Below are 22,392 nucleotides of genomic sequence, written 5' to 3'. Positions count from 1 at the left end.
TATATATATATATATATATATATATATTTTTTTTTAGAAAGTGTTGCCACATGACTGTTCTTTGCTTCTGATGGCAATTCTGGAATTGATTGTGATGGTAAGTCAAATGCACCAGTGTTGGTATGAGTTGTGAGTGGGGTGAATTGCTTCTGGTTTTGTCAAACTTTACTTGTATACATATTTCATTATATGCTCTGAGTCAGTGATTTTAAATAAGTTTGTAAATATACCCAACTTTCTTCCAGTCACTGAAAATTAAAATGTGAAAAAAAATCCTTAAAATTTGCAAACAAGTTTTGATGCATGCAAGATATAGAGTGTTTAATGGTGCCTGATTACTGGGAAGAAAAGAATGAAGGCTGCCGGCAAGCCCAGCGTTGTCTTTGTCACACTGAGGTGGTTGGGACGGTGGTGGCAGATGCACTGTGGCAAGACACCTCGGGATGTGGTGAGCCCCTGAAGGCTGCTGCATCACTTCATCCTGCACAAGACAAGTGTACACTCCCTTCCTGCTGCAGGGACCTGCTCAGGTGGGAGGGACAACAATCTCATGGTGGTGTGTTGGTGTTTTTCTCTCTGCTGTTGCAGTCTGGGGTTTTCTTCACTACCAAGTGATAACTTCATCCTCTCCTGAGTACTTGAGAGGTGGACGCTGTGAGGGGTGTGGTGGGGGCTGGGATGAGGTGTGGGTGCCAGAGTGGTGACCTGCTGGTCTCTCTTCCACTATCTTGCCCTTGCCTTGAGAAGAGACTCCTTCTTAAATAAGCCACTTCATATTACTGTGGTAGGAGGAAAGTCCCCACAATGACCAGAGCAGCGAGGAGAGTGGTGGTGGTGGTGGTGATTGGTGGTGCAGCCCCTCCTCCCACTGACCTCCCCAGGAGTGGTGGTCTGTGTTCAGCCCTGTATGCTCATTAATGGCCTGCATAATTAACCAGTGTTCATTTACCTTTATCTTTTCACTCATCTTCACCATTACTTTATATAGTTTTGTGTTGCCCTCATAACTGCTTGCTTTCTCCACTCCCACACACACCACAGTGACCCACCATACTTCACCACGCTTCTGTAATGTTCTCTGTCGTAATGTCTTCTGTTGCGTCCTCATTTCTTTTCAGTCTCTTTCTCCACTTCACATGAACGTCTGCCATTCTTCATTTTTATTAGTAGTCCAACTCCTCCCTTCTTTTCACCAATTTTTTCTTTGTCTCCCTGTTCCTATCCAGTCATCCTCCTGCCACTCTCTATCACTGAGCCAGCCTGTTTCTGCCACTCTACCACGTCATACTCCTTTCCCTCCTTGATTACCTTGTTATTCTCCATTTTCCTTCGCTCCATTCCCTTGTGTTAAGGAAGGCACATATCATCCTTGTTCCGCTCTCCTCACGCTTTGCCCCATTTCACGTTTTTCTCAATTTTGTGCCCACTCGATAATATTCCACCAGCCGTTGCACTGCTAATCTTACAGTTTCTTCAACATTTCCTATTTGTTGTTGTTCTTATGAGGTTATGAAAATTACTTGATCTTGACCCCTTAAAAAAAACTGTCTCGACTCTGACCTCTTACAAAACTTTATCTTCAAGATGTGATCTGGAATGAAAGTCTCTCTCTCTCTCTCTCTCTCTCTCTCTCTCTCTCTCTCTCTCTCTCTCTCTCTCTCTCTCTCTCTCTCTCTCTCTCTCTCTCTCTCTCTCTCTCTCTCTCTCTCTCTCTCTTCGAACACTTTCCTAACCATACTTGAAAAAATCCAAATTAAGATTAATGTTATCGAGAGAGAGAGAGAGAGAGAGAGAGAGAGAGAGAGAGAGAGAGAGAGAGAGAGAGATAGTTATATCTGTACATAATTATCATCTTCGCCATAAAATACGTCTGCTACAAGTTACATCAAGGAGACAATGCAAGGTGAAGAGCACATGAACTGGTTAAGGGCGGAGAGAATAAGTTACGACAACAACTGACAGCAAAGGACATCGCGGCAATAAAAAAAATAAAAAAAAGTGGGGGAGGGGAATTACTTGTTAAGGAGAAGACTGGAAGACTGGAGAGAGAGAGAGAGAGAGAGAGAGAGAGAGAGAGGAGGGGAGAAGAGGTGCGTTAAACGAGGAGATAGTAGGAGAAACAGTAGATTAGTAGTAATAAAAGGAGGAGCAAGGGATATGATGAAAGAAAATGGGATGAAGAAACGTAAGAGAGGAAGAAAAGGAGGGGGAAGGGACATGATGGAAGAAGGTGGGAGGAGGAAACGTAAGAGAGAAGAGGATGGGAGAGCAGAGAGGAGGAAGAATGTCGAAGGGGAAAGAGAAAAATAGTTGTTTGTCGTTAATTAACAGGAGGAGAAGGTGGAGGTGGAGGTGGAGGAAGAACAGGAGGAAGGGATGTGGTATAGGAAAAATGAATTAAGAAAAGAAAAATATTTGTTTGACATTAATAAAAAGAAGTGATGGGAGAAGAGGAGGAGGAGCGGAGAGGTAATACAATAAACTTAGGAGGAGGAGGGGTGGGTAATAGTTTGACAGTATTAATCTCTGTAGCAGGAGGGGGAGGAGGAGGAAGGGGAGGAATAGAGGAAAAAAAAACAAAAAAAAACAGAAGAACATAACAAATAAGGGAAGCTGCAAGAAGCCATCAGGCCTACACTAGGCAGGCAGTCCCTGTATGAAATATACCCAGTTGTTTCCACCTATCATCCCCATCCATAAATCCGTCTAATCTTCTCTTAAAGCTTCCCAATGTCTTAGCATTATTAACTTGATTACTGAGTCCGTTACACTCATCTACCATTCAGTTTCAGAACCAATTTCTTCCTATCTCTTTTTTAAAACTAAATTTTTCAAGCTTGAACCCTTCAGAAAAAAAAATAGGAAAAGATAGGTATTTTTAAATAATATAGTAAAAGTAGAAAGAGGAGGAGAGGGAAGGAAAAGTATATAGGAGGAGGGAGGGATGGGAGAGTAGGAAAGAGGGGCGTGGGGTAGGGAAGAGGAAAAGAGAAGCAGTAATAATAATCTGAATAGTAGGAAGAGAGAGACAGAGGGGTAGAGGGAAAGAAAAAAAAACGGAAGAAAAAGAGTAGTAGTTTAATGGAGGAGGAGGAGGAGCGGAGCAAGGAGACAGAGAGAGACAAGTATGTTGGAGGAGGAGGAGGGGAAGGGGGGAGAGGATGGAGGGAAAGACCAGTAGTAATGTACCAATAATAATCCGAGTAGGAGGTGGTAGTGGAAGGGGTGGAGGGCCAGGAGGAGAGGGAGAGGTGAATCGGGGGGGACGGGTGGGTACTGGGTAGGTCCATCATTCTCATCTGAGCAAGGGAAGGCGGTGGACGAGGACCAGCAGGCGGAGGTAAGATTACGAAGATTGCGTTTGTTCTTCCTGTCTCTCTTTGTGTCTATCCCTGTCTGTCTATCAGTATGTTTGTTTGTCTGAATGTTTCTATTTTTGTCCTTGAGCGTGTCTGTCTCTCGTCTGTCTGTGCCTGTCAGGCTGTGCATGTGATGGTGAAGTTAGTGACTTTACATAGCATTTAAACTAGCACTGGTGATTTAGGATGTGGTGGTGGTTGTGATGACTGCGTGGTTGTGTCGGTAAAGGAAGCATGTGAGTGGTGGCGGTGGTGACAGTGGTGGTGAAGGTAGTGTGTGTGTGTGTGGTGGTTTCATTGATGGTGGGTAGTGTGGTGATGGCAGCTGTGGTGAAGGCGTGTGTGGTGTGCGTGGTGGTGATGGTGTGCGTGTGTGTGTGTGTGCATGTTTCATTGCTATCTAGATGTGTTGTAACAGCCCTGGTGAAAGTTGTGTTCAGTGTGTTGAAGTTTGTAATGGTAGTTTCACTAACGAAAATTCGGCACCTTTATCAAACTGTAGGGAAAATTTATGGTGTTTTTACGAGTAGCGGCAGTTTATCAAGCGTTCTGGTCCTAAAACAGAGTGTGCAGTGGAAGTTAGCAGGATTTTCAGTGGTGTGTTTTACATGTGCGTTTATCAAGCGTGCTACACATTTGACAGGTTGGAGTGGAATTTGCGAATTAGTGGTTGTTTAACAAGCAGTCTAGATCTTTAACAGGCTGTACAGGGGAAGTATATAAGGGTTTTCAGTGGTGTTATTTTGAGTAATGGTAGTTTAACGAGCATTTTGTACCCACTTGACTGGTTGTAGTGGAATTTGCGAGTTAGTGGTAGTTTAAGGGGTAATCTGCACCTGTAACATGGTGTACAGTATGTTATTAGGTTCATTGCAATGTAAGTATTGATGTATCCTTTAAGTGCTATAATGTTAGGTATTGGGGTTTTCAATAACTTTTTTTATGAGAATAGTGATGGTTATAATAAGCATCCGTAGTGGAAGTTATTAAGGTTTTAATGTTTTCAAATGTTGTCCCGTATCGTAGTGGTAATTTTAAAGTCTTTGTACCTTTGAGATGCTGTAATGGTGACTATTGGGTTTTTCAGTTGTCCTTACAAGAGTCGATAGCTATAACAAGGAATCCTTAACAGGGTTGTCATGAATTTTTTTGGGATTCTTAATAGTGTTCACAACTGGAGAGCTGGTCTTAACAAGCAGTCTGCTTATTTTGAAAGGCCGAAATATAGGTTAGTAGGATTTTCGTTTATTTATTTTTTTTTATTACTGCAGATAGTTCAAGACATCCATAATTTGAACCTTTTTTTTTAAGGTTTTGTTAGATAACGCAAACTGATTATTTTCCTTTGTTCCTTAAAACCTTTTCTTTCGAGCGATCCAGTGACCCTCGTTCTCCATTTCTCTCTGTCTCGTGCTTGTGTAAGTGCTCTTGGTTATTAAACTTTCCCACCTCCATTTCCTTTACAGTTCTCCATCTCGCAGTGTTTACACACGACTGTCCCACAGTACTCGCTCATCCCTTCTGTCTTTCCCATTCCCTCCATTTCTTCACCCAACTTTACATTTTTAGATCAATATTTACCTTCCTCGAGTCAACTTTTCTTTTATTTCCTCATCTCCATTATCCGTTCCTCCTTTCAATTTACTACCATTCTCTCTCTCTCTCTCTCTCTCTCTCTCTCTCTCTCTCTCTCTCTCTCTCTCTCTCTCTCTCTCTCTCTCTCTCTCTCTCTCTCTCTCTCTCTCTCCTGTTTATTTTTAAAGGATGTTTTCTGGACTGCAGTGATCGTTCAATGTGTATCCTAAATAGTCCCCTTGGCCTGAATATTGTTGCGATATTACAGGTGTAGGATTCCCGTCTTCTTTTGCCCTCTTTTTCTCCTCTCAATGTTCTCCCTTTATTCTCACCATTATTCGTCCACTTCCCCAGCTGTACGAAAAATAAGACTTTCCCCCAGTTACTAGTACCTTATTCCCTCATCTCCATCATCACTACTACTGCTACTACTGAATACTATTACTGTCACTATTACTAGTAGTTCTATTACATTCGTATACCTACTACAACATGTCTATTATTATATCTACTATCACTACATATCTACTATTACTATTATATATCTATTACTGCTGCATCACCTTTTGAACAGATAACACTCCCACCTCTGATCTCACCCCACCTCCACCACCGCCACCACCAGTGTGTTGGGTGTTGAGGCCATTGAGATAGGAAGGTTGGAGTGGCCTTGAGGCGTCCTGGGTGAAGCCACCCAACTGTCAGGCGGCCATATTGTCGTAGGATAGGCAGCAACTGCAGGGCAGAGATGAAACACGTCATGGAAGTATTTCGCTATGTTGGAATGTATGTATGACCCCTCTTTTATGTTGGGGTTGGGATGAGGTCCCATAGTTACTAAGGAGAGTCAGGTCCGTATGGGTTGGGCTATGATGAGTCAGGTTAGCTCGAGTTAAGCCTGTGTCAGGGTGCTTATTAAGGAGTGTCAGGTCTTGACCCAAGTCGACCTACACATACTCTCTCAGTCAATAATTCAGTAGAGCTCTCGTATAGAGAGAGTAAAGACAGGAGTGTTGCTCCGTGCGTGGTGTGAAATGCCGACTACCTGTGTTGCATTTGGGTGCAATGAACAAGCGAACAAAAAATCTGATCCATCCATTACATTTCACCAGTAAGTTATTTATATATTCATTTATATATATATGATGTTCTAGGAAGTGTGCATGATTTTCATAATGAAGACTGACGCACAGGAAATAGGCGCTTTAATTATTTGATCGCAGTGTTAGGAACATGTTTACAGGCTACCAAAGGACCCGAGCAGAAGAAAGGAATGGCTTGCAGCTATACGAAGAGACAACTACACCCCAGGCAAACAGGCACGGCTCTGCTCCAAGCACTTTAGACCTGATGATTTCGACAGGACGTCCTTGTGTTACGTGAGGCTGCGAGATGGTGTTGTTCCCAGCATATTTGAGGCTTTCCCTTCACACTTACAGAAAAAAACAAGCAAAAGGAAACCTCCCAAATCTCGCCCTCTCTGTGATCCTGCCTCACAAGAAGCGCAAGATAGTGGACATTCTACTTTAGCTGTGCCGGAAAATCCTGTGCAAACAAACTCAGGTGAGTCACCAACCAAAGCCCAGCTAAAGAGGAAGCTGGGAGAAACAGAAACACAACTCGTGAAGTCTAGAAAAAAAATTAAACTGTTGCATCAGAAAACAAGACGACTCAAGAAAAAAAATGCCGAATTGTGTTCTGTGATCAGTGCATTGAAACAAAAAAACCTAGTAAGTGAAAATAGTTTGAGATAGGAAGTATTGAAAAGATTAATGAAATGTTGCTTACTTCTCCAAAACCAGTCTTAGAATATCTTTTAACTTATAAGATGAGTCAGGACCATATTGAATTGTTTTTCAGCATGATAAGAAGTAAGGGAGGGTTCAATAACAATCCATCTGCTCGGCAGTTCTTAGCTGCCTACAAGAGGGTGTTGACACACTCTGAAATACAAGAAGTAAGTCGTGGGAATTGTATGCCTTTAGAGTCTGTCCCGATCCTCACCGCCTCGAGTCACTATTTAGAGGCTCCTAATGCAAGTGTACCTTCTAGCAGTGTCATCAACCATTCCCTTCATAAAAGCAGAGTTCTAGAGGCTGTTGTAACTGATGAAAACAAGGAATCTGAGGTGGGCAGCAAAAGCTTAGCTTCTGCCTGTGTTCTTTCTCCTTACTCTGACAAAATCGTTAGCTATATAGCCGGGTTTGTCAGTTTAAAGCTTAAGAGATTTTTAAATTGTGAGTCGTGTTGTAATGCTCTATTTAGCCATCATCCGGATGCGACTCACGGATTAATCTCAGTTAAAAATAAAGGCCACCTCTCTTTTCCATCCAGAGATGTTGTTGCCATTTGCCTTGTGTGTGAAAGGAAATTCAGAGAGAAAGTGTTACTGTGTAGTGACCAACCATATGCAAAGCTGTCAACACATGCTTGGCACAACATTGTAACACTTGTACTGTCTGAGTTCCAGGAGAGGATTGTCTTCTCCAGCCTGGCACAACACATGTTAGACAGTGAGCCTGTCACTAATCATCTCCTGTTACTAATCAAGGCTGTAGCCGAGACCTATCTGCAGGTCAGGTACAGATATGCAGCCAGACAGTTTACTGCAAGACTGATTTCCCGTAAAGGGGTCAAAAGTAGAACCACGATGAACAAATTAGTATTATTTAGTGGAATGTGATTATGTATATAATCTATAATATCTAGTTATAAGGACATGTTGGCATACAATATATGGGTAGCAGTAACACAGTAGTTTCATTTGACATATTATAAATGAGCATATTATAAATGAGTGTAAACAGTGTAAAAAGGGGTACAAGAAAAATGCTTGGTAAGTGACAGCTCCCACATCAATATGGCGGACGGGGGAGAGCGGTGGCTTCCTCCTGCCAGTACTGCCCGCGCGGCTCAGGGCCACTCCAACCTTCCTATCTCAATGGTTGAGGCGGCTGCATGAGCGAGGCGCCGTCAGGCAGGCTTGTGATGGCTGTTACTCTTGCCAGTCTCGGTCAAATTTCGCTCCTTGTAGTGCAATTCCCGCTGACGTTTTACAAAACTACTGTTTCATTATCTTGCATGTAAAAAAAAAAAAAAAAAATGGGAGTGTTTTAAGAGCAACTAAAATTCTGTTCTCACAATAGGATATTTTTTCTCTCTAATTTCAAAACCGCCGATCATTGTTCTCTGCAAGAAGTTTGAGTGTTCTGAAAGCCCTGTTATAATTCTCTTCGCTGGTGTGGATAGTTGTGTTGATTTCTTTTCCTTTGGCCCGTATTCCTGAGTGAGGGGTTGGCATCGTGTACGAGTCTCCTCCAGTGATTTTGTTCCTTGCATTTTCGTGTGATTTCTGCCCTTTGCAATTCTATCCCTTCATCTCAGTATTTCTCTTGATCATTTCCCTCAACTGGTATTCTCCATTTTCTAATCGATCCCTGATCTAATCTTACTATCCAAACCATTTTTTTTTTTTTTTTTCCCCTTACCACTTCCATAATGCAGTCCACTCCTGCCGTCCTTTTCACTTTAGCCCCATTATCCACATCAACATTGTCCTCTTCTTTCCAGTATCCTCTCATCTGTTTAGTGCCCATGTTTTTCTCCCATATATTACTGGTCTAAAACCATTCTCTTCCCTCACAGCACACCACCACCACCGCCACCAGTGCGCATCACCAGCACAGTCTGGAGGATAGGAGGAAATGTTGTTCCAGATTCCAAGCTTGAAAATCCAAGGCAAATAGACTTGTGTAAGTTAATATAGGTAAAGTTAGACAAGATATTGAGGTAATGATAATGGCAGGCTGGTGGCACATTAGTTTCATAAGTTAATGGTAATGGCAGGCTGGAGGCACATTACTTCATAAGTTAACATAACATACTCAGATAAATTCAATGGGAAGACCTTGTGCTTTCATGTTTTTTTACTTCCTGAATATTTTACATACCCATTTTTCTATATTCCCATCACATGTCTTTCAGTAATTTAAGATTTTGACAAAGGAACATTTGTTAAGGAGAGTTATAAGGTCAAATATAAAGATGATCACGTCTTCACTTGAGTTTTATTGCATTTCATTCACTCAAAAGGTTTTAAATTTGTCAATCATCAATGTCAATCCTTTACAGAGATGTCTGGTGTTGCATTGTTAGAATCTGGAAGTGTGGATCCTCACTCCTTGATCAAGCAGCAGCAGTGGCAGCAGTCATTGCTGCCCAGAGGAGAGGATGCATCAGGATGCATCTGAGAGTGCTCATTGGCTGCCGGAGGCGATATGTCACTGATTCAATGTAACACGCAAGGCAGCCAATCACAGGAAGGCTTTGTGTTATCACCAAGAATGCCATGAGACATTGTTTATAAACTGTTATGTGCCCACAGCCACCAATCATCATAGTATTCCAGGGAGTAAAAAATAATGGCTAATGATTTCCATAAAAACAAGAACCATATTGATTCAAAACAGGCCAAAAAATACGAGAAATAAATAGTTTCATCCACATTAGAAAACTGGTGGGAGTAAAAATTAGCCCATTAGCATATTTGCTTATTATTTTATCTTGACCAAACTGTAAATTGCATATGGAATTTAGTTAACTAATGTTTTGGACACTGCTTTAAGTAATATGACCAAATTCCCTAAATGACTTTGTTGCATAATGGGAGATAAAAATTTTCTTTCTGCTCACCCTTTGGGATCCAAACTTCTAGAAAAAAGAAAATCATTTTAAACATGTTCTTCATTGTTGAGGTTAAATATATGTTCTACATTGTTGAGGAAGAGTTAGGTTAGGGTAGGTTGTTAGGTTGGTTAGCTAGGTCGGACTGATGGTAGCAATGCTTAAAACCCCTCCAAAGTTTGCTGTTGTGTACATGTTGTAATTTAATGTTGCTGTGTAAAATTTATCCAGATAGTTGATAACCATAACTAAGAAACTGCTAAGCACTGGATTATAGATAGCAGTGTGTACAGTAAGTACCTGTGGCAGTCAGGTCTGAGATGGTGACCACTGCAGTAATTAAAATCTTCAAGATGAGCACTTACGCATTCAAGTATTACAACAGGTGGACTTAGTTCCATGCAGGTGAAGGACCTCCAGAGGACACCACCTACACTGTTGTCCTGCGGACACTGTCACTAACAGCTGTTTGCAGAACTGCCAGTCCCTGACAAGTAAGTAAAGAACAAAAAAAAAAAAAATTACATTTTGAAAATTACTACCATTCTTAACTTAAAGTACAGTAGTGTAAATGTCACAACAACCAAATTTGGTAAAGCACCAGCTTTCATGGGGCCAGCAGGGCAACCACTCAGATTCCTGAGTTTAGATATCTGCACACATGAATAATTATTAACCCAGCACAACTATGTAACAGACATAAACATGAATAAATTGATTATATATATATATATATATATATATATATATATATATATATATATATATATATATATATATATATATATATATATATATATATATATATATATATATATATATATATATATATATATATATATATATTTTTTTTTACGTCTAGTTTTCCCTAGTCTGTTAGGGCTGAGACGGTGCCTCCTGATGAAGGACTTTTGGATTTGGCATTTGGGAACCGTTACCCTGAGTGGATGCCCTTCCTACCCTCGGACCGTAGCCAGGATTTGAACCCGTGCGCCTGATGACCACTTGGCCCCCAAAGCGCACGCGGTTCCACTGTACCACGGCGGCTCCCAAAATCACCGTGACCCGTGAAGAGCCCCGGGGTCAGGTCAAGGACGAGGAAGCCTACAGGAGGCGCCTCTCCAAGACCGACCAAATGTTTCATCCCCAGCGGGATTCGAACCCGCGGCCTCTGGATTAGAAGTCCAGCGCGCTATCCACTGCGCCATGGGGACTGTTATATATATATATATATATATATATATATATATATATATATATATATATATATATATATATATATATATATATATATATATATATATATATATATATATATATATATATATATATATATATATAATCTTTTCTTCATTAACTTGTGTAACATTTGTGGTCCTGGATCTAATTTTTGATCAGTAGAATACCACCTCTCCTCTACTAAACCTCGTCATCTTTTCCTCACTGAAACACAGGTGTCTGAGGCAACTGACAGTAACCCATTTTCTGTTCCCTCCAACTTTCTGTCTCCATATTCAGTCCAAAGTTGAATGTTGTGTCTATGTGTGCAATGACTTAACCTGCTTTCGTGCCCCACGCTCTTGAATCTTCTGAGTTTTCCACCATCTGGCTATGACTACAGTCACTCTCTAAATTTATCTGTGCTGTATACCTCTCACCTAACTCCTCTGACTATAAGAAATTTTTTGACTACTTAATTTCCATAGTGGAGCACATTCTGTCTCTCTTCCCTTTTGCAGAGATCTCCATTCTTGGAGACTTCAATATTAATCACCAGCTTTGACTTTCCTCTCCCTTCACTGACCATCCTGGTGAACTAGCCTTCAACTTTGCTATCCTCCACAACCTAGAGCAATTGGTACAACACCCTACTTGTGTTCCTTACCATCTTGGAGATACACCCAACATTCTTGACCTTTTCCTGACCTCTACTCTAATCCTTCTGCTTATGCTGTCACCCTTTCTTCTCTGTTGGGCTCCTCCGATCACAATCTCATATCTGTATCTTGTCCTATCGCTCCAGTCCCTCCTCAGGATCCCCATAAGTGGAGGTGCCTCTAGCATTTTGTCTCGGCTAGTTGGGGGACCTGAGGAGGTATTTTGTTGATTTTCCTTGGAATGACCACTGCTTCCTTGTCAGAGACCCGTGTCTGTGTGTTGATTGCATAACAGAGGTGATAGTGTCTGGCATGGAGGCGTACGTTCCTCACTGTTTTTCTCGACCTAAACCTTCCAAACCTTGGTTTAACACCGCTTGTTCTTGTGCAATACATGATAGAGAGGTGGCCCACAAAAAATTACTCGAGCCTTCCATCACCAGAATCTCGTGTGCTTTATATTTCTGCTAAAAACCATGCCAAGTGTATTCTCTGACTAGCCAAAAACTTCTTCATTGATAGAAAGTGTCAGTCTTTCAAGATCTAACTCCCCTTGTGACTTCTCACATCTAGTCAAAGATATCTCCAATAACTTTTCTTTTTTTTCCCTCCTTTGTTTCAGCCAGATGGCACTACTATCACATCCATCTCTAAAGCTGAACTCTTTGCTCAGACCTTTGTTAAAAACACTACCGTAGGCCTTGTTCCTTCCTCTCTTCCACCCTCTGACTACTTCATGCCTTCGCTGGCATAAACCCTCAGAAGGCTTATGGACCTTATACGAGTCCCTCCTATTATTCTCTGAAACTGCACCTCTGTGCTTGCTCTTGTTTAGTCAAACTTTTTCAACTCTGTCTGTCAACATCTACATCTGTCAACATCTACCTTTCCTTCTTGTTGGAAGTTTGCCTACATTCCTAAAAAATTCCTAAGAAGGGTGAGTGTTCTAATCCCTCAAACTACCATCCTATTGCTTTAATTTCCTGCCTATTTTAAGTTTTTTTAATCTATCCTCAACAGGAAGATTCTTAAACATCTATCACTTCACAACCTTCTATCTGATTACCAGTATGGGTTCTGTCAAGGCTGCTATACTGGTGATACTTTGGCTTTCCTTACTGAGTCTTGGTCATCCTCTTTTAGAGATTTTGGTGAAACTTTTGCTGTTGCCTTGGACATATCAAAAGCTTTTGATAGAGTCTGGCACAAAGCTTTGATTTCCAAAGTACCCTCCTATGGCTTCTATCCTTCTCTCTGTAACTTCATCTCAAGTTTCCTTTCTGACCGTTCTATTGCTACTGTGGTAGGCAGTCATTGTTCTTCTAAATCTATTAGTAATGGTGTTCCTCAACGTTCTGTCCTGTCACTCACTCTCTTCCTATTATTCATCTATAATCTTCTAAACCAAACTTCTTGTCCTATCCACTCCGAAGCTGATGATACCACCCTGCACTTTTCCATGTCTCTAGATGTCCAACCCTTCAGTTCACACAGGGAAGCCACAGAATGCCTGACTTCTAATCTCTCTAAAATTTCTGATTGGGGCAGAACAAACTTGGTATTGTTCAGTACCTCAAAAACTTAATTCCTCCATTTATCAACTTAACACAACCTTCCAGACAAGTATCCCCTCTTCTTCAGTGGCACTCAACTGTCCCTCTTTTCTACATTGAACATCCTGTCTTTTACTTACAATCTAAACTGAAAACTTCACATCTCATCTCTAGCTAAAACAGCTATGAAGTTAGGTGTTCTGAGACATCACTAGTTTTCTCACCCTTCCAGCTGCTAACTCTGTACTGGGACCTTATCCATCCATGTATGGAGTATGCTTCACATGACTAGGGTGGTTCCACTCATACTGCTTTTCCAGACAGGGTGGAATCAAAAGCTTTTCATCTCATCAACTCCTCTCCTCTAACTGACTGTCTTCAGCCTCTTTTCTCAACTCCACAGTGTTACATCTCTAGCTGTCTTCTACCACTATTTTCATGCTAACTGCTTTTCTGATCTTGCCAACTGCATGCCTTCCACTCCTCCTATGGCCTCACTGCACAAAACTTTCTTTTCTCTCTCTCCTATTCTGTCCACCTCTCTAATGCAGGAGTTAACCAGTATTCTCAATCATTCATCACTTTCTCTGGTAAAATCTGGAACTCCCTGCCTGCTTCTGTATTTCCACCTTCCTGTGACTTGAATTCCTTCAAGAGGGGAGGTTTCAACATGCCTGTGCTTCAACTTTTGACTACTGCTTCGGACCTTGCTCAGGGATTGGCATCTCAGTGTTTTTTTTTTTTTTTCCTTGGTGTCCCTCCTACATTAAGAAAAAAAAAAAAGCAGCCCTCCCTGTATTTCTTTTTTTCCCTCTTTCCAGGAGAGTCTGGCTCTCTGTGAGGACCACAGCCATCCACCCACCAGCAGTAGTGTTAGAGTCATCCAGCCCTCATCTGCTGGTGTTGCTGGGGCCTCTGGATTCATTGTTGCTGTGGGTGCATCATGTGAAGTTTTAGCAGTGGACATCAGTGTTTGAAGTCATCCATCTTACAGATGACATCACCCATAGGTGAATAACTGTTGCCACTCATTCATGTTAACATGTATTCAATTTTGTTCTTCAGTGCATACCTATGAACATTGTATGTACATTTAGCATATGAGCCATACTTTTGAATGGTTTGTATTACAGTTGATTAATATGGTAATTAAATGCCTTATTTGTGTAGTACATTATTAGTGGACAATTTGTTTAACCCTCATTTGTATGCTGTTACTTCAGCTGCCCAGCAAAACTGCAGCAGAAGGCTACTTTGGCTTATTTTTTGAGGAATACATCTCTCAGGTATTTAAAATACTGATTCCAAAAGTGTGTCTTGACACCACCTTGGGTATAGTGGAAAGGTCCAAGGAGCAAATGAGGAAAAAGGACACAGCAGGATAGCAAGACCTGTAACTTGACACACCGTCAATCATCACCGTCTGCTATGTGTAGTGCTACTTCATTTCAAATACTATAAGATGAAGCAAAACCTGCCATTTAGTACTGCTAATTAACAGCTTCTATAAATATTTCCTGTGTTTTTATGTACTGGAAGAAGAGACACTGAATAGTGGGTAAAATAGTAATTCAGTCTTTGAGACGTGTGAAATGTGGTAAAACATGATCCCGTAGGAGTGCCTCAATGTAATTCAGTCTTTGAAACGTGTGAAATGTGGTAAACATGATCCCATAGGAGTGCCTCAATGTAAACACAGTTTTCAAGTGGTTTGGTGGCAAGGCTGGCTCTGTCAACAATCCCCAAGGCCATCACTGCTGCACAACTGTATCTTCCCAGCAGAAAGATATCTAAGTGTTATATGGTCACCTTCATTTCAGAGGCAAGTGGGTTGCTCCTTTCTGTGTCACTCTACAAGGCTTCTCTTACTAGATCGGTGACAAAGAGAATACCTGCATGATCTACATGGTATCTTTTGATGAGTTCTGTGTCATAAGTTCATACAATATAACCTATCTGGGTAAATAATTCCTGAGCTGGAGTTGTTGTGAGTGACCATCTTGGCAGCAGGAGCATCTGTCATAAGCTGCTAAGACAGGGTGGACTCAGTCTTACCATCCCATGTGGATTTAAGACCTGGCTATGACATATTTCATAGCTAAGACTTGCTACAACTGCTTCATAACTCCTAGAATAGACTACAAGAAGAGATGTGAGGCAAGGACTGTACACATGACTTTTTTTTAAGGGTCACTGGCCAAGGGAAACAAGAGGAAAAAAGATCCCACTAAGGGGCCAGTCCTGAAAGAGATGTCAAGAGAATCATCAAAAACTGAAGGATAAGTGTCTTAAAACCTCCTGCTTGAAAGAGTTGAAGTCACAAGAAGAAGGAAATACAGAAGCAGGCAGGGAGTTCGAGTTTACCAGAGAAGAGGATGAATGATTGAGAATACTGGTTAATTCTTGCATTAGAGAGATGGACAGAATAAGGATGAAAGAAAGAAGAAAGTCTTGTGCTGCAAGGCTGCAGGAGGAGGGGAGGCATGCAGTTAGCAAGATCAGAAGAACAGCATGAAAACAGCAGTAAAAGATGGCAAGAGATGCAACATTGTGGTGATGAAAAAAAGGCTGAACACAGTCAGTAAGAGGAGAGGAGCTGATAACACAAAAAGCTTTTGATTCCACCCTGTCTAAAATAGTGGTATGAGTGGAACCTACATACATAGACGGATAAAGGCCCAGTACAGAGTTAGTAGCTGGGGGGTGAGAAAAACTGGCAGAGATGTCTCAGAATGGCTAAATTCATAGAAGCTGTTCTAGCTAGAGATGAGATGTGAAGTTTCCAGTTTAGATTATAAGTAAAGGATAGACTGGGGATGTTCAGTGTAGAAGGGGGGACAGTTGAGTGTCACTGAAGTAGAAGGGGGGGACAGCTGAGTGTCATTGAAGAAGAGAAGATAGTTGTCTGGAAGGCTGTGTTGAGTTGACAGATGGAGGAATTGAGTTTTTAAGGCATTGAACAATACCAGTTTGCTCTGCCTCAATCAGAAATTTTAGAAAAATCAGAAGTCAGATGGTCTCTAGCTTCCCAGTGTGAACTATTTACTTCCTGAAGGGTTGGATGTCTATGAAAAGATGTGCAAAAGTGCAGGGTGGTATCATCAGCTTAGGAGTGGATAGGACAAGAAGTTTTGGGTGACAGGACAGAACCGTGAGGAATACCACTGTTAATAGATTTAGAACAACAGTGACCCTCTACCACAGCAGCAATAGAACGGTCAGAAAAGAAACCTGGGATGAAGTTACAGAGGATAGAAGCCGTAGGAAGGTAGTTTGGAAATCAAAGCTTTGTGCCAGATTCAATCAAAAGCTTTTGATATGTCTAAGGCAACAGCAAGAGTTTCACCAAAATTTTTAAAAGAGGATGACCAAGATTCAGTAAGGAAAGGGAGGTCACCAGTAGAGCAGCCTTGACGGAACCCATACTGGCGATCAGATAGAAGGTTGTGAAGTGATAGATGTTTAAGAATCTTCCTGTTGAGGACAGATTAAAAAACTTTAGATAAGCAGGAAATTAAAGCAATAGAATGGTAGTTTGAGGGATTAGAATGGTCACCCTTTTTAGGAATAGGCTGAATGTAAGCAAACTTCCAGCAAGAAGAAAAGGTAGATATTGATAGACAGAGCTGAAAGACTTTGACTAGGCAAGGTGCAAACATGGAGGTACAGTTTTGAAGAACAAAAGTAAGGACCCCATCAGGTCCATAAGCCTTCCAAGAGTTTAGGCCAGTGAGGGCATGGAGAATATCACTGTGAAGGATTTTAATAAGTAGTATGAAGTAATCAGAGGGTGGAGGAGAGGGAGGAACAAGGCCTGAATCATCCAAGGTAGAGTTTTTAGCAAAGGTTTGAGCAAATAGTCAGCTTTAGAAATAGATGAGATGGCAGTGATGCCATCAGGTTTAAATAAAGGAGGGAAAGATGAAGAAGCAAAGTTATTAGAGACGTTTTTTGGCTAGATGCAAGAAATCATGAAGGGAGCTAAATCTTTAAAGATTTAGATTTTTGGAGAACAGAGTTGGCATGGTTCTGGGCAGAAATATAAAGTGCATGAGATTCTGGTGATGGAAGGCTCAAGTACCTTTTGTGGGCCACCTCTCTATCATGTATAGCACGAGAACAAGCTGTGTTGAACCAAGGTTTGGAAGGTTTAGGTCAAGAAAAAGAGTGAGGAATCTACACTTCCATGCCAGACACTATCACCTCTGTTATGCGCTCAGCACACCGAGATGGTAATACCTCCTCAGCTCCCTCTGATTATCAGAGGCAAAATGCCAGAGCCACCTTCACTTAGGGGGATCCTGAGTAGGGAGTGGAGTGACAGGACAAGATACAGATATGAGATTGTGATCAGAGGAGCCCAATGGAGAAAATAAGGTGACAGCATGAGGATCAGAGGTTAGGTAAAGGTCAAGAATGTTGGGCATATCTCCAAGATGGTCAGGAATACAAGTAGGGTGTTGCACAGATTGCTCTTGGTCGTGGAGGATATCAAAGTTAATTAAAGGCCAGTTTGCCAGGATGGTCAGTGAAGGGAGAGGAAAGCCAAAGCTGGTGGTGAACACTGAAGACTCCGAGAATGCTGATCTCTGCAAAAGGGAAGAGAGCCAGAATGTGCTCCACCTTGGAAGTTAACCAACCAACAACACAATGGGACAAAACTCCAGCCTCAGCAGCATCTTGCACCACCACAACACAACACTCATTGAGAATCACTTATTACTTGTATGAGGCAAGTGTGGACACAACAACAGCAACTTGTGTTAGCAAGCTTGACAAGAACACCATAGTGCACCTCCCTGCATGAAGCTGAGGGGTGTACGAGTATGCACAGTTGGAAGCCTCAACCTTCATCACCCAGTAGCTGCCACCTCCCTGTGAAGTACCAACAGCCTGATGCAGAACTCAGGACACCAGTTCATACACTCAGCCACAGATCAAAGCATTAAGCCAACTGTGGCTCTGTATTCTCAAACACTTTGGTGTTGTATCTTAATAACACTTAACTGGATGAAGTAGAAGTTATTGGACTTTCAAGATTCTAATGATACTTTAAAAAAGGATTTTCCACTAGTGATAAAAATATCCAGGGGGAACCTGACTCTGTAAACCTCTGTAAATCTCATCTCTGTAAACCTTGGAGATTGTTGCAGTGAAAGCCCACAGTGTTTAAGAACAGTGTTACCAAGCAGGGAAGCCTCAAGTCCAAGCAACAATCAGGTCCTGAAGAATACAGCCTCAGTGTTGTGGTCAGCAGTGGCAGAGGAGTGAGGGTGGTGATGGGAGGCTTCTACCACTACTGGAAGTGTCAAAGAGCTGTCTTGCTGGCATCCTGAACCATCTTCTCCAGCTCCAGGTCAGCCATCAGCTGCTCCAGAGGCTCCACTCCTGCTGTAGGAGGGAAGCAATAATGTAGGTTACCTGGCAGGGGACTATCATGTGACACTGCTTCACTAAGTCTGTAATAATAGTTTTGCCAGCTGAGGAAACAAGAACATGGTAACACGGCCACTGACCGACGCTGTCACTGGTCAGTTCATTGCCTGTCTTGTTTTGAAAAGTGTAGCTAAACTTACATATTTCTACTGAAGCCCTTACTTGACTATAATGTTTCTGAATATACAACTTACAATAATCATGTATTCTACATTATCTAATAGTCTTTGGTAGAGATAAAGCAACTTTTGCTGGGGATTCTAACCTGAACAGCATTGAATGCTTAAATCTAATGTACCTCCTGCCAAGTCAATGGAGTGTAAAATATTTATGTATTTTAATCCTTTTTTTGCATATGGTGGTGGGAGAGCTCCACTGCTCCTGTGGGGGATGCATGCCATCACACTGCAGCAGCATTTCAGCCAGCCTGTCCTGGCCACACAATGACTACACAGGTCAGTAAACAGGCCAGACGGTGGTGGCTTCAATAAGTGTTTGGGAATAATACAGTTATCATTTTGTCAAGTTTTAACCTTGCCACAGTCAGTGTGCTTGGGTGGTGCAGAGCAACAGTTTCTTAGTGGCTGCAGCATAAGTGACACGTTCCATAGCGATCTTGTATGGGAGTGTCATATTGCACATTTAGTAAACATAGGAGATAAGCTGTAGTCACCAAGTGTTTCCACATCCCTGCCACTACTTAGTGAACTACCCACAGCAAACCCATGACCACAGAGAGAGGGGTGACTCACAGTATCAGCACTGAATAGTGACAAGACCCATACTCACCAGTCTGATATCACACACTGTGCCAAGGGCAGTACATAACAGGCTGAGTGACACACTACGTGGCACTGCCTGTACTGCCAGGTGACAGCTGGTCTGGGTGACGGTGCAACACAGGGACCAGCGCCAGTCCACTTCCCACTGCATTATGAGTATTATTGTTATTTTTCATGTTTTAGAATTCATATATGATCTTTATGCAAATGGAAAGAAGAGAGAAAAAACTGCTTAACACAGGCAAAATCACAAAATTAGGAGTTGCAATCAAAACAATACAGGAATACAAATGGCAAGTGCCAAAATAATGTTTGATGCTTCATGACAGAATTGTAAAAGTTTGCTCAGTGGCAGCCTGGTGACTGTTGAGAGCAGTGTCATGCATCCAGCAACTCACTCAAAGTTGAGACCATCCACCAGAACCACTGACCAACACTCATCTCTCAATTACAGATAAAGCATTTTGAAAAGCATCATCTCATTTCTTTCCAATAATTTAAACAGATGTGCACTGGTATGGATTACATTATCTTTGCAATGGATGGCAGAAAAGAATTAACTGAAGGACACACTGGAGTACTGTGACTTTACACAAGACAGACTGCAGTGGAGGGAACAGCAAGGATTACAGGTGTTAGGAGATGTGTGCAGAAGTGGCTGACAAAGTGTTGGGGAGGGGACACTAACACAAGAAGAGGCCAGAGTGAGGGCACAAGGCATCAGGATGCATACTAAATGTTATGAAACATTGAGAGGATACCCATCCTCAAATAACAGCAGGAGGACTGTGAGAACAAAACACCCACACACACGTGTCTACCAGAGTGGCCCACCGCTGCCTACACAACATCCCTCCCTCACTTTCACAGATGCCATTCTCCCAAAAAATCCCTCACTACCTGTACACATCAAAAGCTTTGGTACACCAGCCAAGAAATAACTACAATGGGTATGACAAGCTGGCAACAAGTGTCTTGGACCACTGTGTCTGTGTCCTGTAGTCATGGTAAACATGTGTGCCATGGACAAGGAATGATTCCTTTAGTTAATTATGGTGTAGGAAATTCAGTGTTTTCAACTAGAAATAAAAAAAAAAAAAAATCAAAACAATGATTTAGAGTTTTTGCATGACTTGTTCCTTGGGCCATTTGAAATGTGCACCAAAAAATCACAACTGCCTGCTGGACTCATAAATAAGAGGACTGGCCACCCCATTCCCCTGATCTTTAACCCCACTGCAAGTACCTGGTCCATCACTGAGAGGCACAGGTAGAGGAGGGCAGCCTGGACACCACAAAACTGCAGACAGGTATCAGGGAGGAATGAAATAATTCAAAGCCACAGACACTCATGGAACTTGCTGATCTGTCTCCTTCATGTCTTGGGAAAGGTGTAAGAAGGAAGAAGCCAGTCCATTCCTAGTTTCTCTATAATGGTTTTGTTCTCTTCATCTGAATTGTTTTCATTCACCTGTGGTCTTGCAGTTAACAATATCTTGCAATTACTGTCCACCAATCAGGGAGTGAGAGCATCAGTCACCACTAGTGTTACCATGCTTGTGGCTATCATGCTGTGAATTTGAAGCATGCATGAACATACAGTAAGAAGAGAAGACCAGGACCTGATTGAAAGAGCTTGAGAAAAGACAGTCAAGGGAAGAAGATGGAGGGAAAGACAGTGAAATGGAGGTATGGAAACGTGGCAGAGCTACAAAGGACGGGAGGCACTGAGGAAGATGCAAGGGACAGAAACTTGTACATGGTGCCAACCCCTAACTGTAAGGAAATGGCCAAAAAAGGTCTTGCAGCTGACAATATTTTGTACATACTGTAGACCAGTGGTTCCCAAAGTGGGCGGTACCGCCCCCCTGGGGGCGGTGGAAAGATGGGGCGGTGAGGAAGAAGGGGGCGGTAGGGGGGCGGCAGTCCGAAGATTTTTGGTTACAAAAAAAAATCTGTGACTGCTATCAAGTGCTGTGGAACAAGGTCAAGATGTACTTTATTGCCTTCCCAACATCATATTTAGTAGAACGGGGCTTCAATGCAGTCGCCTTGCTTCTTTCCAAGCAAAGAAACCGACTGAAAATTACTGACCGCGGGGATCTATGACTTCTTAGTGAGTTCTAGCCTGATGTTGAGAAGCTTATGTCCCTGCACCAAGCACATCCATCCCATTAATATTAAGTGTGAGACAATGAAGGTTACTGGTGGAATGTTTATTTACCATTCCATGTTGCTGAAACAGTTAAAACTGCTAAAAAATAAATTGGTTTACTAAATTGGGTTTTATTTGTGAAATACACATTTGTGTTTAACCTTTCTCTTTTCAAATTGCAGCATACCAAATATCAAGAAAGAGGTGTTTGTTTCCATATGTGTCTGTGTGTGTGGGGGGGGGGTACGCTAGGAATTCACCGGGGAGCCAAGGGGGCGCCAGCCTGCAAAAGTTTGGGAACCACTGCTGTAGACCAACCAGTGTGTGAGAGCATCTATCAATTTAAAACTATTTGTGAATTTGAACCACACATGAACATACAGTATACCCCACCTGTACATGCATCCCAATATCCATTCGTCCATCCACACTGTACAGGCTGTTCCATACACTAACCTTGCTTGATGGAAGAGTGGTCGCACTCCACTTCAAAAAACTCCAGTGTGTGGCGTCGCCTGTACGTGGTCTGGCTGCCCTCTCCATATTCAGCACTGGGGAAGGCATCACACGGCTCACTACAAACACCTCACCTTCACACCAGCATCAGTAGGGCACATCACATAATTTCTGCTAAGCTTAATTAATTCAGTGATGTTTCATGTAGAGATTTGAAAGAATACAAAGAACAACCACTAAGATAGTGCCAGAACTGGATGACTTGACACATGATGATAAAGATTAAAAGAAACTCGGATAGAAGAGAGCTTCCTAAATAACACACATCTTTCCACATAGGAGTAGTGACATATGAAATGGAGAAATGTGTGAAAACCCCTGCAGCTTTAGGGTTAGTCAACCAACCTGAGGAACCAGACAGAAATGCCCTTTTGTTATGGACAAGAGATGAACCTCAATATTAGAGAGAGAGAGAGAGAGAGAGAGAGAGAGAGAGAGAGAGAGAGAGAGAGAGAG

At 42.0% G+C, this 22,392-nt stretch overlaps 2 long non-coding RNA genes and 1 other non-coding gene across 6 annotated transcripts in view; 1 reads left to right on the top strand and 2 right to left on the bottom strand.

Moving 5' to 3' along the window:
- The window catches only part of LOC135097829 (uncharacterized), a 20,835-nt gene extending 6,787 nt beyond the window's left edge, over positions 1-14,048 (top strand). Inside the window, exons 3-7 of one of the 4 annotated variants that reach the window (XR_010266182.1) lie at positions 38-97; positions 246-530; positions 8,580-8,686; positions 9,066-10,111; positions 13,869-14,048. This is a non-coding gene — a long non-coding RNA (uncharacterized LOC135097829). Of the gene's footprint in view, positions 1-37; positions 98-245; positions 531-3,296; positions 3,341-8,579; positions 8,687-9,065; positions 10,112-10,489; positions 10,852-13,868 lie in introns of those variants that run through there. The other 3 variants (XR_010266179.1, XR_010266180.1, XR_010266181.1) reach the window with 3 other exon arrangements.
- On the bottom strand, positions 8,985-22,392 carry LOC135097828 (uncharacterized). Its single transcript, XR_010266178.1, has 4 exons — positions 21,877-22,392; positions 19,273-19,410; positions 18,233-18,438; positions 8,985-10,104 (listed from the first exon to the last, which is right to left on the bottom strand). It is a non-coding gene; the product is annotated as an uncharacterized LOC135097828 (long non-coding RNA).
- Trnar-ucu (transfer RNA arginine (anticodon UCU)) lies at positions 10,759-10,831 on the bottom strand. Its single transcript has one exon. It is a non-coding gene; the product is annotated as a tRNA-Arg (tRNA).

The sequence above is a fragment of the Scylla paramamosain genome, unplaced genomic scaffold, assembly GCF_035594125.1.
Source record: "Scylla paramamosain isolate STU-SP2022 unplaced genomic scaffold, ASM3559412v1 Contig33, whole genome shotgun sequence".
In the NCBI taxonomy this organism is placed as follows: Eukaryota; Metazoa; Arthropoda; class Malacostraca; order Decapoda; family Portunidae; genus Scylla; species Scylla paramamosain.
This window is presented reverse-complemented; position numbering and strand designations above follow the sequence as displayed.